Source organism: Chelonia mydas, chromosome 13 (assembly GCF_015237465.2).
Source record: "Chelonia mydas isolate rCheMyd1 chromosome 13, rCheMyd1.pri.v2, whole genome shotgun sequence".
NCBI classification, from domain to species: domain Eukaryota; kingdom Metazoa; phylum Chordata; order Testudines; family Cheloniidae; genus Chelonia; species Chelonia mydas.
In genome coordinates, this window is record NC_051253.2 from 20,858,315 (window position 1) to 20,877,877 (window position 19,563).

At 41.7% G+C, this 19,563-nt stretch overlaps 1 protein-coding gene and 1 long non-coding RNA gene across 3 annotated transcripts in view; one reads left to right on the forward strand and one right to left on the reverse strand.

Moving 5' to 3' along the window:
- The window catches only part of ZHX3 (zinc fingers and homeoboxes 3), a 64,810-nt gene that overhangs the window by 10,316 nt on the left and 34,931 nt on the right, over window positions 1-19,563 (forward strand). Inside the window, exon 1 of one of the 2 annotated variants that reach the window (XM_043527415.1) lies at window positions 2,508-2,589. The exons of the other annotated variant lie outside the window; for it this stretch is intronic. The gene's annotated coding sequence lies outside the window, so the exon portion shown is untranslated. Of the gene's footprint in view, window positions 1-2,507; window positions 2,590-19,563 lie in introns of those variants that run through there. 2 annotated transcript variants of the gene reach the window in all.
- On the reverse strand, window positions 9,863-17,921 carry LOC122462771. Its single transcript, XR_006285524.1, has 3 exons — window positions 17,861-17,921; window positions 13,662-13,800; window positions 9,863-11,965 (listed from the first exon to the last, which is right to left on the reverse strand). It is a non-coding gene; the product is annotated as an uncharacterized LOC122462771 (long non-coding RNA).

A 19,563-nucleotide genomic window follows, 5' to 3' on the forward strand; every position in this document is an offset into this window, starting at 1 on the left:
TCTTACAGTTTGTATGGCAACTTCCACCTTCTCTGTATGTGTGTGTGTATATATATATATATATATATATATATCTTCTGACTATATGTTCCATTCTATGCATCCGATGAAGTGGGCTGTAGCCCATGAAAGCTTATGCTCTTATAAATTTGTTAGTCTCTAAGGTGCCACAAGTACTCCTGTTCTTTAAACTAGTATAGCTGGTTCCCATCAATATCTTTCTACCACCTCACCTAGCCTTTTGAGTACGTGTACTTGATACCTTTAATGATTTTGGAGATGTTAACAATTGAGATGTGTGTCAATAAAGCCTCTTGGAACAGAGTTTCCATGCCCATTGGAAAGGTGAGTTTGTTCCTTCTTCACATGAGTGTTAATTTGATTTTAAGTACATTTCTAATTGCACGAGTATTCGTGTGAAATCATGTCCCCCTGAAGCACGTGCAGTATGTAGTTATACTGTTTTTATCAAGACGTAAATCTAGGATCGCCTTTTGAAATTTCCCCCTTTTTAAAATTATTTCCAAGTAGGAGAATGCTAGTTTGGGCTGCTTGTTAATCTGAGGTAGAACTATTTAAAACAACCTCAATCACATTGATACAGAAGGAACAGTCATCTGAGCTGGAATCAGTGTAAGAAAATGGACGTGAATAATTCATCAAGACCAAAATCCCCTTGTTACAATGCTCTCCCTCCCCCATGTTCCATGGAAATGTAACAGAGGCTTTAAATAACAGGCTGCACTCAGTGCTAAGGGTATTTAGCATTGTAATGATTCTCGAAAAGCAGGAAAGAGGAAATTCAGTGTAATGTGGTAACTGCCACAAATTTGGGGGGGGGGGTCTTTGCTTTAATGCTTTTCTTTGTTTCATTGTGAGCTAAAATTCTTTACGGACACTTCACCATTCTATTTTTCTGATCTGTCACCGATATGAAACAGGTACTATGTTTAGAAGTGTTTGCCCTGCTTTGTGTAAACCTCACACATGCTGTTCCTGTGTAGAAATCAGAATGAATCAACCTACAGTTTTTATAGTAACACTGACTCATTTCGTATTCACAGCTACTATGAAAAACAAAATTACCCTGTGTGCATCTATGCCACCTTGAGCTGCCATCTAAGCAGAGGGCAGGCCTGGCTACTATTCGTGTGGGAGAATTCTTAGGAAAACCTACATGCAGAGGGAAGTATTTGGGATTCAGTGGCGTTCTTCCTTCTGAATCAGTACTGACTCAGATGTCCCAGCACAGTGTGAGGACTCACTGTACTGCTCCTGGAACTGCTATCATTTGGCTGCAATGTAAACTCAGGGCCATGACTACTTGAAGCTAATTGGTTCCACATCACTTTTTAAAGTAAGGCTGTTATCCCCAGGATATCTTCAACAGGTTCCAATTTTTGCAATTGTATTTTGCCCGACAAAAACATCCATGGGCACTGCAGAGGGAAGAGGTATTCTTTACCTCCCCAGTTAAGACTGCTGTGGGATACGCTGTTGAATAGCGGCTGCCTTTCACTGGTAGGGAAGTAAGTTATGTATATGCAAGGTGGGTATTCTAAGCCCCAATCCTGCAAAGATGTAAATGTGTGCATCACTTTATGTATGTGAGTCATCCCATTGAAGTCAGTAGAACTAATCACTTAGGGGGGAGGGATAGCTCAGTGGTTTGAGCATTGGCCTGCTAAACCCAGGGTTGTGAGTTCAGTCCTTGAGGCGGCCATTTGGGATCTGGGGCAAAAATTGGGGATTGGTCCTGCTTTGAGCAGGGGGTTGGACTAGATGACCTCCTGAGGTCCCTTCCAACCCTGATATTCTATGATTCTATATGTAGAATTAAAAGAATGAGGAGTACTTGTGGCATCTTAGATACTAACAAATTTATTTGAGCATAAGCTTTCATGGGCTAAAACCCACTTCATCGGATGCATGCAGTGGAAAATACAGTAAGAAGAGAGAGATACACACACACAGAGAACATGAAAAAATGGGTGTTGCCATACCCACTATAACGAGAAAAGAAAAGGAGTACTTGTGGCACCTTAGAGACTAACAAATTTATTTGAGCATAAGCTTTCGTGAGCTACAGCTCACTTCATTGGATGCATTCAGTGGAAAATACGAGAGTGATCAGTTAAGGTGAGCTATTATCAGCAGGAGAAAAAAGCTTTTGTAGTGATAATCAGGATGGCCCATTTCCAACAGTTGACAAGAAGGAGTGAGTAACAGTAGGAGGAAAAAATAAGCAAGGGGAAATAGTTTTACTTTGTGTAATGACACATCCACTCCCAGTCTTTATTCAAGCCTAATTTAATGGTGTCCAGTTTGCAAATTAATTCCAATTCAGCAGTTTCTCACTGGAGTCTGTTTTTGAAGTTTTTTTGTTGTAGTATTGTCACTTTTAGGTGTGTAATCGCGTGACCAGGGAGATTGAAGTGTTCTCTGACTGGTTTTTGAATGTTATAATTCTTGACGTCTGATTTGTGTCCATTTATTCTTTTACGTAGAGACTGTCTGGTTTGGCCAACGTACATGGCAGAGGGGCATTGCTGGCACATGATGGCATATATCACATTAGTGGATGTGCAGGTAAACGAGCCTCTGATAGTGTGGCTGATGTGATTGGGTCCTATGATGGTGTCCCCTGAGTAGATATGTGGACAGAGTTGGCAGCAGGTTGTGTTTCAAGGATAGGTTCCTGGGTGAGTGTTTTTGTTGTGTGGTTGCTGGTGAGTATTTGCTTCAGGTTGAGGGGCTGTCTGTAAGCAAGGACTGGCCTGTCTCCCAAGATCTGTGAGAGTGAGGGATTGTCCTTCAGGATAGGTTGTAGATCCTTGATGATGCGCTGGAGAGGTTTTAGTTGGGGGCTGAAGGTGATGGCTAGTGGCGTTCTGTTGCTTTCTTTGTTGGGCCTGTCCTGTAGTAAGTGACTTCTGGGAACTCTTCTGGCTCTGTCAATCTGTTTCTTCACTTCAGCAGGTGGGTATTGTAGTTGTAAGACGCTTGATAGAGTTAGTTAGGAGTAACTAGTCTTAGCACACAGAGCTAGTTGTAAGCCCCTGGAAGTTATAGTGCGAACTCCACCTTGATTTATTTAAAAACATGTTCTGGGGTCCTCTGTGTATCTTGATTTATTAGACTGTATGGTCCTTGAGGCAGAGACCTCTGCCTTTTTGTTGAACTGTACCAGGCTTTAGCGTCATAGAATATCAGGGTTGGAAGGGACCTCAGGAGATCATCTAGTCTAACCTCCTGCTCAAAGCAGGACCAATCCCCAATTAAATCATCCAACCAATTTTTGCCCCATATCCCTAAATGGCCCCCCTCAAGGGTTGAGCTCACAACCCTGGGTTTAGCAGGCCAATGCTCAAACCACTGAGCTATCCCTCCTCCCCTGTGTCAATGCTTCACACATGCTAATGCCCATCTAGACCCCATTTGTGATTCATAACTTGCCCTAGTAGTTTTGTTCTTGTATTCCACACACATTTTCTGTGGAATGGATGGGAACTGACACTCAAGGAGCTTGCTGTTCTCTCTGCTCAGTGGGGGCCAACAATTGAGACAAGGTGTGCTTATGTGTTATGCATTTTGAGACTAAACTTCTGCTTAATGAATGAGCTAAGAGAACCTGATTATTATGGTGGGGTCTCAGGTAAGACTTGGTTTTGCACAGGGGTAAGGCTATTAGTTTACCTAGCTCCTTTGTTCAGAACATTTTTGTACCCTAATGGTAAGGAGTGACCTAAACTTAGATGCATTGACTGTGCTATAATGAATGAGAGGTCTGCAGGTGCAAACTGGTTAGATAACTTCCGCTGGGGAAGATCCTAAAACTCTGTCACTGGGTTTACTTCAGATTTACTCCTCCACTTGTTAACAATTCTTTCTAGAGAACACAAGCTAAAAGGGAACGGTGAAAACTTTCCTGTCTGATTGTCCTTGGAATTTGAGGCTTTTTGAAGTTGGATGTCCGTTTAAAACTGGTGGAGGAAGTGGGTAAGAATTGGCCCTTAGTTTTGTGGGGTCTACCACATGGTAAATTGATGCTGCAGAGCAAGCATGAAAATCTACTGTATGCTTAGGGCACGTCTTCACTAGCTGTCGCGGCAGTGCTTTAACGTGGCTGTGTCGTCGCGGCACCAGCTCTGGGAGCTATAAAAAACCCCCACCTCCACCAGGGGAGTACCTACCAGTGCTGTAGCACTGTCTATACTACTATGTTACAGCGCTGAAACTTTCAGCGCTCAGGGGGGTGTTTTTTCACCCCCCTGAGAGACAAAAGTTGCAGTGCTGTAAAGCGGCCAGTGTAGACAAGGCCTTAGAAATCTGTTGTCAGCAAGGCTGGTGTCTAGACACATGCTTTGGCAAGGCAAAGCACCGTGTAACTATTAATTGTTTGTGCAGTATTGAGGCTTATATGTCAATATCGTTTTTGCCTTTTATGTTCCTCCCACTTTCTGTGGGATGCCTCCTGCATTACTCTTAACAAATCCTTAGCTGACAAGGTCTTGAGCAAAATAAACTCTGGTTACTGCTGGTGATGGCATTGTGTGTTGTCTTGTCCCTCTGCTCCCAGTCATCGCCCTTCCTGGGGCAGGGCACTGAAACTGCAAACTCAATTCAGTTTAATTCCCTTCTAACTCACAAGACCAGAGCTGCTAAGGGCTTACAGAAACAGGGCAGGCTGTACTTGCTTTCATCAGTTGCCTGCACACGCTCCCCAAGAAAATCCGTGAACCTAGTTCAGTAGCTGAGACTTTACAATAGTTGAATCTCTTGTTTTGAAAATGATTACTTATTTCCATAGGGGAGGAGGTTTGCCTTTAAGAGAGAAATAAGTCTTTGCCAAATGGAAAAGGACAAAACTAGTATAAGAGGCAAGAGGATGTGCCACACACTAGAGGTATAAACTATAAAGATATTTTTGAAAGGACATGCAAGGTGTTTATTTATTGTTCTTCCTCCTCTTACCACTGAGAAATGCAGCTTTGCACATGAGTTTCTGCTGCTTTTCAATTTGTCAGTGGGCTAGAGTTCCAAAACTTGGAAGAAAATATAAAAAGGTCATGTGGCATTTTAAAATGTCAGTGCCTTTTTTCCCTTCCTTCAGGGAAGAGGTGGTGTTGGGACAGACGTGGAGATTGCTTTTAGTTAAAATGTTCCCCTGCAGTGTTGCGGACCCCTCCAAAAAAAAAAAAATTTTTTTTAAAATGCTGCTGCACTTATTTTTATATATTTACTTGCTAGAAACAAAAACAAAACTGTTGAGCTGATTGAAATGGAAAAAGTAAACAAATAGAATAAAGTGACACATTGTTTAAAAACAATCTGGTCCTGGTAATAAGGGGGTTGGGTTTTTTTGTGTGGTTTTTTTTAATGATCTGTGTTCAAGCTTTCTTTGAAGCTGGCTTTAGAAATTTAGTGAGGTAGGATGGTGGAAAATGGGATGTTTAGCATATCAGTATTTCCGGGAAAGAAATGGTTTTAAACTGGAATTTAGACTTAAAATATTTTTGTTAATGGCTATCAAAACTTTGCAGCCATCAGCTACATTCTTAGCAGCCCAACTGTCAGATGAAGTAAGTTAAATGGAACACCTCCTAGGAGAAGCGGTGCTTGTGGAGCTGTGTGTAAAGGACCTCTGACTGACTTTACAAAACATAATACTCTTGTATCAAAACCCTTTTTAGCTTCAGTGTCTATTTTCTCCTGTACTTCCTTTCCTGGTATGAAGAAAAGGAGGACTTGTGGCACCTTAGAGACTAACAACTTTATCTGAGCATAAGCTTTCGTGAGCTACAGCTCACTTCATCGGATGCATGATGATTTCCTGGTATGGCCGCTATCAAGATAATTGGGTGTAAATATAACCAAGGTACACTTAAATTAATGGTCCTTTAAGTACAGTATGCAAATTTATGAAGTTCACGGGAATGTGTTAGTGGTTATTTAACACTGTCTCCCTGTTATTTGAAAGCCTGAAGCATAAGATAGCATTTAGCTTTAGATACTTGACAGACTTGTAGTGATTAACAAAAAAACCCACATCAGTATTTTTAGAGAGGCATTCCAAGGGTGGCTGACTCCTGTTGATATCAGTGAGAGTTTTCAGCCACTCTTGAAAATCTGACCCTTACAGGCTGCAGATGATATGAATCATCTCTCCAGTTTGTGGTATCAATAATGTAAACTTCCTTAGAAGTTTTTAAGGTCAGGCTTGACAAAGTCCTGGCTGGGATGATTTAGTTGGGGATTGGTCCTGCTTTGAGCAGGGGGTTGGACTAGATGACCTCCTGAGGTCCCTTCCAACCCTGATATTCTGTGATTCTATGATTCTGTGAATGGTGATGTGCCCCAAATACAGCAATTCAAAACCTGGCTGACTGTGGACTCCTGTCTGCTGCTTGCTTGAATGCTCAGGTTCATAAGTCCAAATGAAATGCTTGCAGAGAACTAGAATTCTCTCACCTCTTGGAAGCAGTTCCGCTCGCTGCCTAAACATGTAGAGTAGTGATCTGACTCTGAGTTTTCTTCCAAATATAGAAATAATTAGCAAAACATAAATGGCAGCTTAGATGCTAATACTGAATGCTCAGTTGTGGTTCTGGTTTTGGGACACTTGATTCAGTTTCAAATATTAAACTTAAGGTTTGCTAAGTTATGATATGTCACAACAGTTATGAGGCCCCAAGGAATGTTTTTAATTTGGGGAGGAGTAGGAGGAGGGAGGTGGGTCATGTATTTAGGCCCTGATCCTGAAAATGTTTAAGGATGTGTGTAAGTTTAGGCAGATGAGTGGTCCCATTGAAGGCAATGAAACTACTCACATGACTAAAGTTATGTACACATTTAGGGTGATGCAAATGGGAATTGTGTCACAATATAAAATTGTTATAATCGCAATAACCTAGTTCTTACACAGAGGTTTTCATCTGTTGATGTCAAAGCACTTTACCAAAGTGTCAGTTATTATCCTCATTGTATGGATGGAAAACTGAGGCACAAAAGTGCAGTGGCTTGCCCAACGTCATCCAGCAGGCCTGTGGCAGAGCTGGGAATAGAAACCAACTCTCCAGAGTCCCAGTCCAGTGCTCTACCCTCTAGGCCATACTGCCTCCCAAAGATTTAGAGCAGTGTGAATTGCTAATATTGTTAACCTTTGTCAAAAAAGTCAGGCCTGTCTTTATGCTTTGCGGTATCTTATTTTAAAAATTTAGACTTCCAAGCCAATATATTCATCCAAATGATTTAAAAATATATATATATAGACAGACTTGGGAGCAGGTCACTCCGCTATTTTCTTTTCATGCTTTTAGTTATGTTAGTAATTGACTCAAAGAAGCCCTGGCATTGTTTGAGTCTCCTCTCTCCCCTCCCCTGCAAATACTTTGATTTTCTAAAAATAAATAATAATGTCAACAGCCCTTCAGTAACAAAGGAATGTGCACATCCTGCACTGAAAAAGAATTCCAGTAAAGGAAAAAAAAAGATTTAGTTGTTAATCTTCCTATAAACTGAATAAAGCTTAGGGTTTGGTTTTGTTTTTTTAAATGATTTTAAACGCCTCCTTAAAACAAACAAAAAAACCAGGTAACTCAGAAGCTCAAAATACTTTCGAATGAGAGACAGAGAGAGAGCGCAAACAAGAAAGGTCAATTGAGGTGAGTAAACAAAGTGGCTTTTATAAAAAAAACAAACAAAAAAGCCCATAAAGCAAGCTGCTGTCACTGTGTGTACTACAAGTACCTTGCACAAAACTCTCCTTTACTTTTTGTACTTTTGTGGGCATGCACCTCAAAAATCTTTTGCAGCAAGCCTCTAATTATAGCTTACTGATTCCTTAGGTGCCTAGATCAGGTATGAACTAGCCATAAGACCAGAGAGAATACTGATATTTGTTTGTGGGGACTCAATGAAGCAGATTTAGAATCGAAGGTGGCCACGGGGGTACACAGCAGCGTATTTACACTCTTAATAGATTCTCTTGGTGTTTTGTAACATCCCCCTCCCACTGTTTTAGGGGTTTAGCCAGACATTTAATAGAAATGAAGGGTTTGATCCAAAAGCCATGGATGTCAGTGGAAAGACTCCGATTGACACAGGCTTTGGCGGAGGCCGTAATTGAACTAGTTTTAAATTATGCAAAAGGTTTGAAAATGATCTTGCACTATTGCCAACTCTCGCCATGGTATCACAAACCTCGCGATACTTGATGCTGTCCATAAAGCCCCAGTTCCTGTTTCTTACAGCCATGTGATTCCTATTCTCTATGAGGGCTAGAAACTTACTTTCTTAAAAAAGAAAAAGAAAAAAAGAAAAGCTTGAAAACATGAACCCTAAAGGCTTAAAAAGGGTAAGGCAAATAACTCTCCCCCCCCTTTATTTTTAAAAATCTCATGACGTAATCCAATCTCGTGAGTTTGGGGGCCCAACTCATGGTTTATGAATGCTTTGAGTTAGTAGTGCTGATAATGGCAAGTTGTTTCTTTCCCTTCAATTTAAATTGGTTTCCTCAAGTTTATTACCATCCCATGGGAGTTTTGCACTGAAATTGGTTCATTGCTGAACTATTTTCCCCCCTCTGTCATGGATGCACACTGTGGTTTGATAGTGTCATCATATTTCTAGCTTGGAAGAAAAACAAGAACAGAATTAAAGCAGTTGTTTTGGGGTGAAAAGCACATACATAAACTAGATGGATTTGGAAGAGAAAGTTTGGGGTGAAGGACAAGGAACAGATCACGTTTTGGGCCTGCCTATCTGGACAGATTCCATATAAATAAGAAAGATGCAGATTGAAGTATAGTATCTTGACTCACAACACATTTCAATGAAGAGTGCTGGAAAATCCAGACTCACTGGCAATCTCTTCTTCAGGATTCGTGTTGTGAATTCGTTCTGTGTCCATTCTGCAGGTGTAATGTCTTACCTTTCTATCTTTCAGAGGTACTGGACTGCCTCACAGTCATTAATGTGTTAATCCTCACAGCATCCCTGTGAGGTCGGTAAGTGCGATTATCCCCATTTTACGTTTTCCCTGCTCAGCCACAGACTTCCTGTGTGATGTCAGGCAAGCCACTTAGCTGCTCTGTGCCTCAGTTCTCTCATCTGTACAATGGGGATCATACCACTGCACTGCCTCACAGGGGTGTTGGGAGGCTAGATACAGTAAGGATTGAGAGCCCTAACTACTGGACAGTTCCTCCCCTCTTTCTACAAGTAGGAACACTGAGGTCCAGTTCAGCAAAGCACTTAAACGTGTTTGTACCAGGACATGAATAATCTCATCCCTATTCAGCAGAGCTGTTGAGTGTTCTTTCAGTCCTATTGATTTCAATGGAACGGCTCAGATGCTTATAGTTAAAGCACTTGCTTAGGTGTTGTGCTGAATTAGAGGAGAACTGCACCGGCCTGGAGGAAAAAAAAAAAGTGTATAAACCAGGGATCGGCAACTTTGCAGAAGTGGTGTGCTGAGTCGTCATTTATTCACTCTGATTTAAGGTTTCACATGCCAGTAATACATTTTAATGTTTTTAGAAGGATTCTTTTTATAAGTCCATAATCTATAACTAAGCTATCATTGTATGTCAAGTAGATGAGGTTTTTAAAATGTTTAAGAAACTTAATTTAAAATTAAATTAAAATGCAGAGCCCCCCGGACCGGTGGCCAAGACCCGGGCAGTGCGAGTGCCACTGAAAATCAGCTCGCATGCCACCTTCAGCACGCATGCCATAGGTTGCCTACCCCTGGTATAAACCATATGGGTTATTAAGAAGTTCTATGGTTACTTCTGTGATTGAGATTCAGAGCATGGGCAATCCCATGCATTCAAAAACCATGAGTCACAATCACGAGGACTCGAAACTCACTTATTTTTTTAAATGAAAGAGGAGACTCTCACAACTCCAGAAGCTGGAACTTTAAGAAACCCACCAAACATTGTGAAACCTGTGATAAAAATCTCAAGAGTTGGCAACACTGCAATGCCACTGGAATATCAAGCCTGCTGAATAAGTCTTTTATCACATTACAGGATTCACAGATTAAGTCCTTTTATAAAGGAATGTTGTCCTGTGAAGACATATTTTGCAAATATATTTTAATGTGTCACTAACATGAAGTTTGCTAAGTTTCCCTTTGGTTTCTAACTAGTTTTGCTTTTCGGGTCCCTTCCACTAGCACATGCGACCATGCTTCAAGTTTTGCAGCAGGGGAATGCTTAAATTCTCATAAACTAATCCTGGAATATTTATTTTCTCTATAGAACATAAGTCTTAGATATAAGCTACCAAACTGCATCCCTTTAAGGGATGGGATCTGGACACAACTAATAATTTGGAGGGTGGGTTAAGGAGCAGCAGCTAATACTAATGTTAAGAGAAAACTGGCTTGCTCTGAAATTTCCACATCAAAGGCAGGTCAGTTCATCCATTACACTTCAAGTAAGAAAGAGGTGATTGAATTTCCAAGTGTCAAAGGGATTGTTGGAACAACAAAGGATATGTAAACTGGGGAGAGAGGGGCTTATGGTGCACATAGCTCTTATTTATGTTCCGGTTTGAGTCCGTCTTTTCTTTAACTGTTCAGTTGAGCTGCTTTTGATTTGGGAAGCAATATGCTTTTAAACAGCAGAAACTTGAAAACTAGAACCTTTCCCCCTCCACACACTATCAAAAATGCTTTGTTTTCAGATAGCATCTCTAATGACAAAATTTAAAGACACTGTCTGCTTAAAAATTGTACTGACATCTGAAATCTTTACCTACTATTGTTACACCTAATTTTACTATAACTGAAAGACACAGAGAGAAGCATTTTGCTCTATATTTCATTTTTGTGGAATTGGTAGCTCTTTGTATAGTCAGTTGCACTGTTCTCAGTGGATAGTTAGTCAGTTTCCCATGTTGTTTGCCTGTTTTTTGGTTGTTTTTTAAGACACACAGCAGCAATAAATGTGACTAATGCCATAAAAATTTGGCAGCTGGTGTATCACATAAAACTCATTTGGAAATTGCCCAGATTTCAAGTTGACAACATCCCTTCTTAATTAGCTTAAAAGATGCTGTGAAAATTGTAAGTGTGGCTTGGTTTTTGTAACCATTAAGTTAGCAAACACGACATACAGAAATGTGATCACGTAGCTTTAACTAAGCACAATTTCAAATCTGAAGTCAATGAGCATGGAGAGTTTAGTGTTAGACAGGATTATCTGTATTGCAGGAACACCTGTAGACTGATCAGGGCCCTTTTGGGCTAAGCACTGTTCATACACTAGCAGAAAGAGAGTTCCTGTCCCAAAGAGCTTGGAGTCTTAAGTAAAGATAGGAAATGGTCTTCCTAGTCTGTGGAAGAAGCTGATCCTGTAAGGGAATCTATTAGGTTATTAGTCATATCTGCTACAGTGCACTCAGAGCTTGAGACACAAGAGTTTCGAGGTTTTGCCTGTGCTCTCGCAGCACCCTTTCTTGTGGTCAGTTGATTTCTTCCTGTTGAGTTGAAGCCTGGGGAATAAATTGGGTTGGCTCCCCCCCACCCTCACTTTTCTCAGGGAATGGGGGAAACCTGTCTTAGGATTTTTTGCTTTTGATCTTAATGTTATTTTATGTGTCACGAGAGTTTGCTAAAAGAATGCCTGCAGTCTAAACAAGACAGAAAAGCACTCCATTAGAAATTTAACTGCAACCTAGCTGGGGCCAGTTCACTGCAGCATACCGTCTTGTGCGCAGAAGGTATTGAACTGCCAGAGCGCGGAGTTCTCAGGAATGGCTCTCTTTGATTTTCTTCTTCCCACTTTTCTGAAATGTTATCTCCCAGCAGTCACAATAAATATTTGTTCCCAGTTGTTTTCGTCAGCCAAGCACATGGGTAGCAATGGCTGCACCCCCAGGGTATGTGCAGGATGTGCTCTCAGGTTCAGAATCATGTTGGCGGAAACACTGCCTGGTTTGTTCTTCAGAATGTCTATGTTCATTATTGGGAGAATTATGAAAGCGAAGTCAGTCCCAGAACTTGCATTAGTTTTTTCCCCAAGCCAAGAACTTCTCAGATACAAACATATCCAAGATGCACTAGCTGTGGATTTAGTTTGCTTGTGTTGCAGACTGCAGTTATGGGGCAAATGGGCCCCCCTCCACCCCGTCCTTGTATGTTTCACCGTGAGAAGCACTGTGTTTCTAGCTGTTCAATAACTTCCCATTTCCCTTGTAGCCTTGCTCCATCTAGAGCTGCCTTACCCTCCCAGAAAGGGACTGCAGAGTTCTTCCCCTCTTCCCATGCAGCCCCGTCCCCTGAGGAGATCGGGTTGCATGGATCAAGAATTATGCAGATAATGCTGCCCCTAAGTGCAAATATTTTCCTGCATGTTTGCCTGGGAAAGAGGCCCCCGACTTCACACTCCCCATCCCCACCTAAACATGTCCACCTATAAACTCCCAGAGCCCCAAACATGCTGAATACATATAGGATGGGTGGGAGGAAGGAATGATACAGTTTAGGCTTATCTCCCCCTTCTTACAACAAGTGCTTGGCTGCTCTGAGCACATTTTCTGCATAGTATAGTCCCTCCATGGCAAAAATTAGTAGGAAGGATCTGAACTGTAGTGAGCATTCCTGTCTGGGTAAGACTTTCCAAAGCATCTGAGAGACTTGGGAGCACAAGTTCCATTGACTTTCAGTGGGACATGTGCTCTAAAGTTACTTGGGTGTGTTTGAAAAACAAACCAACCACCCTTTGCCTTAGATGAGTATTCCTGTAAGTCAGTAAGATGAGCATGATTTGGCCCCTCTGGGACAAATAGTGAGTCTAAGTACCTGGGGGTTGAGGATGTTGCTTGAAAATAAACTATATGTCTGGTTCCATTAGCTGGTTGAAAGAAAACATCCTCCATGAATCTGGATTGGTTCAGTAGTGGAAGCTGAGGAAAGGTCCCTTCCAGAGTGTGTCCACAGAAACTCTGGGGTTCTGCCGCACAAGAGGGCTATTTTCTCTCCACAGGAAGCTTGAGATAATTTAGTATATGTAGTCACTAAAATCTTTTGTAAGTCTGCAGTCTCATTCCTGCAGAAATGGGTACTGACTGGAACTATTTCATGTTCCTCAGTTCCAAAATGCAATTTAATGTCCATGAAGTTTAATGAATCTATTCCATTATGCCTTGATGGAACAGTCTGTTCAGAACACTAAATCATATGGAGACTTGGGTTAGAAATGAGAAATCCAGTGCATTTGAGGATGTTCTTTCTACAGTAGCTGCCTTTCCTAACAATTACTAAAGAGGGTGAATTCCCAGCTCTGTGTAAGATATGAACTGGAATTTTAACTCAGGATAGTCTCCCTAGATCACCTAGAGTGTAGTTCTGACTTCAATATTTAAGAACTTAAGAACGGCCATACTGGGTCAGACCAAAGGTCCATCTAGCCCAGTATCCTGCCTTCTGACAGTGACCAATGCCAGGTGTCCCAGAGGGAATGAACAGAACAGGTAATCATCAAGTGATCCATCCCCTGTCGCTCATTCCCAGTTTCTGGCAAACAAATGTGCCTCTGGAGAGATGAGCCTTTACACAGAGTGGCTGAGAAATACATAGTTATTGAAAAAGCTTAGAAAGCGTAGGCAAACAGAATTCAAACAGTGCCTCTATAGAAGAGTTGACTCACCCCAGATGTGCCCTCTTGTGGCTGGGCTTGGCATAGCAGTTTTTCCTCTCACCGCCTGCCGATTGCTGCTCTGGCCCCTCTGCTGATCAGCCTTGTTTCATGGCTCACGCCTCGAGCCACGTCATGTTTAGTCCAACCTCTTCCAGGATAAACAAAGGACAATAAACTCAACTCAAATAAACATAACTCTTTGCCCCGATGGCTCACTGCTCTACAGACTCTTTGCCCCATCCCAGGCTCTGCAGGGTTATCCTTCTGCTCTTGGGCAGAGCAGCACCTCCCAGGGTTTTCTCCCTAGAGGCCTGGCTCCAAACTCATTCGCCCTCCTCCCCCTTGTATCAGGGTGTTTCTGCATCTTCTTTCCCAGTGGCAAGTAGGAGAGCCCAGGCTTTCCTTCTCTGCTGGGTTCCAGTCCTGGGACCTTGTGGTGACTATCTACCACCTGCTGCCTCCCTTGACCTTCCTTCAGGCCCTTTCCCACAGGCCTTTCCTAGGCTCTCCGTATTCCTGCCTCTCTCTAGGCCTTTCCTCCACTCTCTGACAACCAACAGGGACTGGAGAGTTCTTCCCTTTGCTCCCAGCAGTCCCATCTCATCTAGGCTTCCTCCCGTTATGCTCACACCACCCAGCATCTCCCTCAGCTGGGCTTCATCAACAGTTGGGCCTGGCCCAGCCTCCAGGCACCTTAACTGAGCTCTCACCAGCAATGTTAGTTCCAGCCTGGGGTATGTACCACATCGCTGCTCCCTACGCATTCTTTGGGTTTGCAGGAAACCAGTTGTGAGCAATGCCAGCAAGAAACCAGCTTTGTACAAAAAATGCATTATGCCATCAACTGCACACTCTGTACCTCAGAGGCAAGAGCAGACCAGATGATCCCTGCTTGTCTTAGAATAAGACAGAAAATCCTCATAATTCCTGCCAGTACCTCAAGAAAGAGAACCTCTCCTTGGCTGCATACCTATCTCAGTGCAGCCTTTGTGCACCTGAGCAGGAATTTCTACGGTTAGAGCACCTAATACCATTGACACCATGATTAAAATGGTTTAAGGATGCTGGTCCCTTGCCACCTTTCACTCATCACCGCCCTTGCCAAAATGAAAAATGAGAAACAATACAAAATTTTTAAAAGGCCTACATTATTGTTCTTGCTCACTGTTCTTTTGAGACCATTAAAAACATAACGCTCAATATTTAAATGTGAGTTTTAGCTAGCTGGCTACAGATTGCACCTATCTATGTTTTAAAAGTGCAAGATTACAGGGACTTAACTGCGTGGACTAATGTTTCCAGAGTGGGTATCTAAAGTTGAGGACCTACATTTGTATTTAGGCACCCCGGTATAAGTGGCTTGATTTTTCAGAACAGATCCCATTGAAATGAATGGGGGCTACAGGTACTCAGCACCTCTGAAAATCAAGCCACTTATATGCCTAACTTTAGGCACCCATATCTGAAAATTTTTCCTTTGCTAGAAATGTGTAGATAAATGAAATCCTTTGTCCCCGTGGTCTCACTGAAATGGAACTGACATTGTGGAACTGCTGTTATTGTTGGCATGGAAGGTGTGAATGTCAATCAACTCAAGAGGCATAATAAACAGCAGAACTTAGTTCAAGACAATAATTTCCAGGTAATTAATAGGAGCCACCACAAATTACTGCCTTGGAGTAGGCTGACGAGAACTTTTAAACACCCCCGCACACCCCATTATTACAGACATTAGGAAGCATAGGAGAGGGAGCAGCCCGGAGAGGGAGCAGCCCAGCGAGTGAGCCTAGGTGATTCCCTCAGCTGTACTATAGAAGGCATTCATCTAGTTCCCTTTTTGAAGTAGAAAGAAAAGTACTTGTGGCACCTTAGAGACTAACCAATTTATTTGAGCATAAGCTTTCATGAGCTACAGCTCACTTCTCACGAAAGCTTATGCTCAAATAAATTGGTTAGTCTCTAAGGTGCCACAAGTCCTCCTTTTGTTTTTGCGAATACAGACTAACACGGCTGTTACTCTGAAACCTTTTTGAAGTAGGAGGACTATTGCCAGAGTGCTTGATCAGAGGAGTAGCTTCTCCACAGCCCTGGAGCTGTTACTCAGCTGGAAGAAAGTAACACATTTTGAGAACCCCTCTTGGAGGTCATCAGATAGTTAAATTGTTTCCTTCCATAAGTGTCGCTTCCCTCTTTAGCTGCTTGACCTCCTGCAGAGAGAGGCTTGGAGAAGTTGTTATTGTGCTACCTTCCCTAGTATGCATACAAAGTATCCGCTCCAACTACATTTCCCTTAAGTAGGCTTTGTGCTGAGCAGTCCGTGTGCCCTATGCAGTAATACGAAAACATGTGGCTTACTGACAGCCATCCAAGAAAATACTGAAATGAAACTGATGCCTGGAAGCAGGATGACAGGTGTTAGGACAGATGACTGAAGCTTTGGATGAAATGTTTAGGAATCGGTTCACCTCTCCCCTTTCGTGAAAGTGTTCTATATGTAATTACTTAGTTTTCCTGTATCAAACATCTGCTCAGCTTTGCTGCTTTCTTGAGGAGGTTGTGGTTAGTTGGAAGAGCAGCAAAGATAGGCGGTGCTGGCAATTTGGGGAATATCCTTAGTATGTAATAGGGCTTCTCTGGAAATCACTAATATAAAGAGTCACAGTAAACTGGAAAATTTTGAATATGTATTATTACAAGGAACCCCTAAGATTCCTCTCTCTGAAAGAGTTTAGTCATTAACAGTCATCTTTGTCCATTTGACGGTACTTTTTGTGGACAGTTTCACTGTTGGTCATTCTCATTCTCACACACACTTCTCCCATGCCTGCAGTTTTAGCCCAGACTCTCCAAGAGGGTGTTTAGCTGTCACAGCAGCAGCAAAGCTCCCCCCTTTTTTGACCTTGGGTTCTGTATTCCTGTCAAGAACTGGCCTGTATTGGTTTATAAGCATGCCGGGTAAGGGTTCACACTGCCATATTTGAATAGCCGCGTCTAGCCATTACAAAAGTGACTAGTGATTTGGGGGGCTTCAAATTTTTGATGCCCCCAAATTGAGGCACCTTAAAAGGTACCTTATTTTCAGAAAATGCTAAACACCGACTCTCTGCATATGTGATCCCTTTTCTTAATTTGGGCACCCAGAAATCTAGGCATTCAAAATCACGAGTCACTTCTTAAAATCTTGGCTATATGGTTATTGTCTACAGGTGAATTGGACCGAGATTGCTATTGATATTCTGTACAATAAATGGACACAAAGAAAAGGAGTACTTGTGGCACCTTAGAGACTAACAAATTTATTTGAGCATAAGCTTTCATCGGATGCATCCGATTGAAAGCTTATGCTCAAATAAATTTGTTAGTCTCTAAGGTGCCACAAGTACTCCTTTTCTTTTTGCGAATACAGACTAACACGGCTGCTACTCTGAAATAAGCGGACAGTGAATAATTGTAAAGATGAGCTTGGATCTATGAAAACTATGGATCTATTTAATTGCTACTATCACAGAAAGAATTACAGATAAGCTGCCTATAAGACTTTCAACCCTGTGCTTGTTGTTACAAGATCTTTATGCAGGCTACTAGAATAAAAAGCACTTGATCAGCACTCTAGTATTTGTCTCTTATTATTCATTAAGCTTTTCCTGGCATTAAACTTTTCATTAAACTTTCCCCCCGCCCCTTGTTCTGTTACTCTTGTGACCTGTCAAATACAGGGATAGACTTCCAAAATGCATGTCCATTTTTGTGTGCACAGGTCACGATCTATGCACTAATGCAGTGGCTCTCAACCTTTCCAGACTCCTGTACCCCTTTCAGGAGTCTGATTTGTCTTGTGTACCCCCAGGTTTCACCTCTCTTAAAAATTACTTGCTTACAAAATCAGACATAAAAATTCAAAAGTGTCTCAGCACATTATTGCTGAAAAATTGCTTACTTTCTTCTTTTTACCACATAATTATAAAAGAAATTGATTGGAATATAAATATTGTACTTACATTTCCATATATAATATATAGAGCAGTATGCACAAGTCAGTCTGTATGAAATTTTAGTTTGTACTGACTTCACTAATGATTTTTATGTAGCCTGTTGTAAAACTAGGCAAATATCTAGATGAGTTGATGTACCCCCTGGAAGATCTCTGCATAACCCCAGGGGTATGCCTACCCCTGGTTGAAAACCACTGAATGCATGTGCACACATACCTTCGAAAAAATTTGGCCCATGAAGTACAGCCCAGGAAACTGATGTGCCTTCATAAAGGTTTCTATGACATCACAAACTGCTCTTTGCTGTTATAGTTACCAAACAGTCATCCAAACCATGTGAGTTGGCGTGGGTGGAGAGGAGGCCTTAGACATAGTGAAAGTAACTTCCAAGTCCGAGTCATGCGATCACAGGAATAGTGGTATCAAACAGGCTTTAAAGAGAATAACTACAGCAGAGAAGTCATTTTTCTTTTAAGAGCAGGAACGTAAGTTGCTGTTGATAAAGGGAAAAGTGTAGAGTATGTTTCTGTGTGCTGCTTAATACCCTTGAAGAAATGATAAGCTTTTTTTAATTCCACAATACATCGTTCTGTATTTAAATTGAAAAATGTCATTGATATGCTATCAAATGAGTAAGACCCAGTAAGTGACTCCATGTTATTGAAAGGGAGATGTCCGATTCCGTACACGGGTTGTTTTGTGAATAGTATGGATAATTAATATGCTTAAAAATCCACAAACCATCTAACCATGTTGGCACATATAGGGCCTGAATGATCACCTCTTTGAACTCTTCCCAGATCTATATAGATAATTTGGCTCTAACTGTATTAGTGTGATGTCCGGTTTTGGTAATGTGGGGGTGCTAGTGGAAGCTTCTAACATTCAATAAAAGGGAAATCCGCTCCACCACCACTTTACACACATTTCTGCACTGGTCGTCTTGATGGAAAAATGGCTTTTATACTTCATTGAATACATTTCTCTGACCAAAACGAAGTAGTTCAGAGAGCTGCTTATCTTCAGCAGATCCTAACCTGAAAGAAGCGGCCTAATAAACAGCAGAGATTTGGCAAGGGACTTGTGGCTGGGAACAGCTGCCTGATGCAGAAGACAGAGGTGCTTTGGATTGCAGTGAGACTGCTTTGCTGGGGCTTTCTATTGGAGGTTGCAAGAGATATGTTAAGCGCTAGGCAGCTAGTGAGGCTACTGACAGTTCCCCCACCCCCAAGCTTTAGCAAGAAGCAATTAGCAAGTGTGAATTTTCCTTCCTGGAAAATCTAGTATGGTTTTCTGATTTCCTATCCTGGTATGACTTTTAGCACACCTTTTTCCAGGAGAGTTTTTACATATAATTTTATCTGTCTCTGAATTTAGTTCCAGACCTCTACTTGGTCATTTATCCCTCCATAAGGATACGTTTACAAATTATGAAATATCTTGGGCTGACTTTGCTGTTTATGGCAGGGAGTGTATGAGACTGGACAGCAGCTGAGGAAAATGGAGCAGGGAGAGAGAGCACAAAGCTAAAAGTAAAACAGCAGGTTTATATATAGCTGCAGGCTGCAGCCCTGTTGGTTAGGCTGCTGCGATCGCCACTTTAAACATGTTCCTGGCTAGTTTATCTTGATAGTTCTCAGCTACTTCGGGAAACCAGCTGAACAGCTACAGATAACTAGTGTTCTTGTAGCTGCTGCATTTTCATTTTATGGTGCATATTCATATTCATATGGTGCATATTCATTGCCGTATGCAGTTCTGAAGATCTTGGTACCCAGCTGAGTGCTCAGAAACTAATCCATTTTATTAAGCTAACTTTAAATAAATGGGTCTCCTTTCTAATTAAACGAGAAATTGGAGGAGACATTACTGGGTACTTTCCTGAGGATTTACTATAGTCTATATAAAAAGAAAAGGAG